Source organism: Hevea brasiliensis, chromosome 13, assembly GCF_030052815.1.
Source record: "Hevea brasiliensis isolate MT/VB/25A 57/8 chromosome 13, ASM3005281v1, whole genome shotgun sequence".
Classification (NCBI taxonomy): domain Eukaryota; kingdom Viridiplantae; phylum Streptophyta; class Magnoliopsida; order Malpighiales; family Euphorbiaceae; genus Hevea; species Hevea brasiliensis.
This window is the reverse complement of record NC_079505.1, coordinates 5,875,786-5,880,372: the sequence shown is the minus strand read 5'-3', so window position 1 is coordinate 5,880,372 and position 4,587 is coordinate 5,875,786. Positions and strand designations below refer to the sequence as shown.

General features: G+C 36.5%; 1 non-coding gene across 1 annotated transcript; it reads left to right on the top strand.

The window, feature by feature from the left end:
* The first annotated feature begins 4,151 nt into the window (after positions 1–4,151).
* LOC131172281 (small nucleolar RNA R71) lies at positions 4,152–4,258 on the top strand. Its single transcript, XR_009142763.1, has one exon. It is a non-coding gene; the product is annotated as a small nucleolar RNA R71 (small nucleolar RNA).
* Positions 4,259–4,587: the final 329 nt, after the last annotated feature.

Below are 4,587 nucleotides of genomic sequence, written 5' to 3'. Positions count from 1 at the left end.
CAAAATACTATTCCTTTGGTATTTTGACTATAACTTGAGTTCTATAACCCCAAATTCAGTTATTCAAAAACTGAAATTCAAGTTTAAACATAGAGAAGCAATTGTTATGAAGGAAGTGACTAAATACACATCCTAACCTAGTCAAATTCCTAAATAAAGATAACACATCAACATGAACCTAAAGAAAGGTTCATGGGAAAAATGCTATATAGGATAATTAAAATACTCATAAGGAAAATTTAATATTAAAAATGATATGAATATGTAAATTAGGACTAATGTCCTATTAATATGAAATTAATAGTACCAATAAACAGTACTAGAAAATAGTAATAGTGAATAGCACTAAATTAATTAAAAATGTTTAATTGCCCATAATATACCTAGACCTATTTATTTAGTTTGGATAGATTGGTATACCAATTAGAGACTACAGATAGCAGTACTGCCTACCGAGAAAATCATGAACTGACAATATATGTTTGGTATGATTGTTCTACAGGCTATATGCCTACTTACTGGCCATTGTGCCTACTTTATTTCTGGCTTTACAAGCCTGATAGCGGGTCTCGTGCCCGACAACTGGCCTCATGCCTGACAGACTTATACTGGATAGACATATGACTGTCTAACCAGTATACACCCGTGCATCCAGCTTTTATAATTTGTTATAGGTTTTCTTGGGCACTGATAAAAAAATTAATTAAGACTTAAAATACAATAAGTAATCATAAAAGATCCCGATAATGTTAATTATTTCCAAAGAGCAATAAAAATGTAAAAGAGCCAGAAATTATGAGTTGCATATATTGTTTCAAATTATTAAATTATTGTTATTATAAATTATGCACCACTAAGCGTTATGCTTAGCGCGTTGGTTTTTCCATCGCGTAGGTATTGGAGATTAGTCCCAGCAGCCACAGCAGCAGCACCAGTAGTGCACTGGCAGAGCTCTGATTAGATTTGCCATTGTCTAGAGTCACCTCACCAGTCTTTTGTATTTTGGTAGGGCCCATGTATAGATTAGTATTTTGGTTCATTATGTTTAGTCATGATGTAATTACTAGTTTATGATGTATTTCATTTTGGACTTGAAATGAAAACTTATAATTTATTATCTATGAATTTTCATATGAATGCAATAGATGACACTTCATTTTGAGATCTCATAAATAGTTGTGAATGATATGATAAAAGAGAATATGATATGGAAATATGTGAGATGACTATGAATATGTTAACAGGTGATAGTGGAACCCGCTAGATGCTAATAAAACAGAGGAGGATCTGTCCGGGTCTCCACAGAAATAAGATATATAAAAAAAAAATTTCTACACATAAATTACCTGATTTAAATGACATTAAAATTTACAATAGACATGACAAGACAAGATAGGGTGCTCCGGCACTAAATGTGGCACTTCTTACTCGACTATACAATAGACGGGTAAGGGGCGTCACACAACATGACCCAAAACAATCCCCTGTTCCACCATAAAATGACACTTTTCGTAATTCAAAACAAGATTTTTCTCAATGCATCACTCAAGAACAGAAGTCAAATGATGTAAACATGTATGAAATGAATCACCATACACAGTAAAATCTTCCATGAACACCTCAATGCAATTATCAATATAATATGAAAGTATGCTCATCATGCATCTCTGAAATGTGGCAGGTGCATTACAAAGCCTGAAGGGCATCCTTCTAAAAGCAAAAGTTCCAAAAGGGCAAGTGAAAGTAGTCTTCTCTTGATCCTCTGGTGCAATCACAATTTGATTATATCCAGAAAAGCCATCAAGAAAGCAAAAATAAGACTTACCTGCTAACCACTCAAGCATCTGATCAATGAATGGCAGTGGGAAGTGGTCCTTCCTTATTATTGAATTCAGCATGCGGTAGTCTATGCACATTCACCATCCACTCTAAATCCTTGTTGGAACAAGCTTATTATCTTGATTTGCTACCACAATGACTCCTGATTTTTTTGGCACTACTTGGACTGGACTTATCCATTTACTGTCTGAAATTGGGTAAATAACTCCTGCATCCAGTAGCTTTAAAATCTCCTTCTTCACAACCTCCATCATCTGTGGGTTCAACCTCCTTTGAGCTTCTCTACTTGGTTTAGCATCATCTTCCAGTAAAATCCTATGCATGCACACTGATGGACTTATACCTTTGATGTCAGCTGTTGTCCATCCAATTGCTTCCTTGTGTATTCTCAGAACTCTAATCAATCTTTCTTCTTGAAGCTTTGTTAAATTACTTGAGATGATAACTGGAAGTGTTTCATTATCTCCCAAGTAAACATACTTCAAATACTAAGGTAAAGACTTGAGTTCAAGAATTGGTGCCTGCACAATAGAAGGTAATAATTTTGTGTGAGATACAGGTAAGTCAATCTTTGATACTCCATACCTTTTTGGAACAGGAGGTAATGACTGCAATGCCATTACTGCATCTTGAACCTCTACACTTAATGGCTGAATGGTACTGACTTCTTGAATTCCTTGATTAATCACCACTTCTAACTCATCCTCTATGCTTAACTCAAAAACATCCTGCACAAATGTATCAACAACATCAATAGAAAAGACAGAATGATCATCAGTAGGATACTTCATGGCATCAAAGATATTAAATTTGACAGTCTCTCCATCAAACTCCATAGTTAAGGTACCATCATCCACATCAATTTTTGTCTTGGCAGTTTTCAGGAAAGTCTTCCAAACAAAATCAAAGCTGACTTTGATGTGGGAGCACTATCCTCCATATCCAGAATGTAAAAAACTGTAGGAAAAATCAATTCCCTAACCTGCACCAACACATCCTTAACTACTCCCAATCGGTAAGCATTAGAACGATCAGCTAACTGAATAATGATACTGGTTTCTTTCAAAGGAGCCAAATTCAAAGTCTGGAAAACTGAATATGACATAACATTAATAGATGCTTCTAAATCTGCCATTGCACGTTCGAATCTAGAATCACCTATTTTGCAGGGAATAGAAAACCAACCTGGATCGTTACATTTAGGGGGTATTTTCCTCTGAATTAATGCTGACACATTTTCCCCCACACTAATCTTCTCATTATTCCTCAACTTACACTTTGTAGTGCATAATTCCTTAAAGAATTTAGCATACCCGGGGACTTGTTTGATCGTATCAAGTAAAGGTATATTAACCTCTACCTTTCTGAAAGTCTCCAAAATTTCTTTCTCTTGTTCTTCTTTCTTAGTCTTAGCCAACCTGCAAGGGAATGGAGGAAGAACAGAATTATTAACCTTATTCAATTTAGGTTCAGTATTTACCTCAACTTTAGGAACTTCAAACTCTTTTGCTCCTTGCTTCTTCTTTTTCATTGACTCATGTGGAGTCTAGTTATCAACTTCTTTCCCACTCCGCAATACTATAGCACTTGCATTTTCTCTGGGATTCACAACTGTTTGTGATGGAAGCTTTCCAGAACCTTGAGCTTTAAGCTTACTCACAGATGAAGCTAACTGACCAATCTGCCTCTCTATATTTTGAATGCTATTTCTAGTCTCCTGTTGAAACTATTGTGTATTGCTAGCCAAAGCCTTAACAATTTCATCAAGTGACATACCTTGATTTGAGGGGGGCGGAGGTGATTGATTCACTTGTGGTCTCTGCTGCTGATATCAGTTTTGTACTGGTTGATTCCCATAACTCTAATTGGGATGATCGTGCCATCCCGGATTATAAGTATTAGAAAAGGGATCATACCTGCGTTGTGGTTGTCCATAATTTGCTACTGCATTAGCATGTTGCATTGATTCATCCTCTTGTAATGCAGGACACATGTCAGTAGCATGACCGGAACCCAAACAAATTCCACATACCTTAACTGTTTGCATGTTCCCTACAGCCAATTGCCTCACCAAAGAAGTTAAATCAGAAATCTGTTTCTCAAGGTTAGATGTACTTACCTCATTAACCTTCTTAGGTGTGTGATCCATTCTCATTCCAAACTGCTGAGAGTTTGCTGCCATGTTAGCAATCAGCCTCCTTGCTTCTTCTGGTGTCTTATCAACCAAAGCTCCTCCACTAGCAGCATCTATCATACTGCAGTCCATTGGTAGAAGTCCCTCTTAGAAATACTAAATCAAAAGCTACTCACTTATTTGATGATGGGGACAACTTGCACACAGCTTCTTAAATCGCTCCCAACACTCATACAAACTATCTCCATTGTATTGTCGGATGCCACAAATTTCTTTTCTTATGTTAGCAGCACGGGAAGCAGGAAAATACTTCTCCAAAAATATCCGCTTCATCTTATTCCATGAGTTGATAGATCCAGAAGGAAGGTAATACAACCAATCCTTAGCTGTGCCTTCCAGTGAGAAAAGGAAAGCTCGAAGCTTAATCTGGTACTTTGAAACTCCTTGAGGTTTCATGTTGGAACACACAACATGAAATTCCTTTAAATGCTTATGTAGATCCTCACCTGAAAGGCCATGAAACTTAGGCAATAAATGGATTAGTCCAGACTTTAACTCAAAAGCAACATTTAAAGCAGGGAATTGAATACACAAAGGCTGTTAGTTTAGATCAG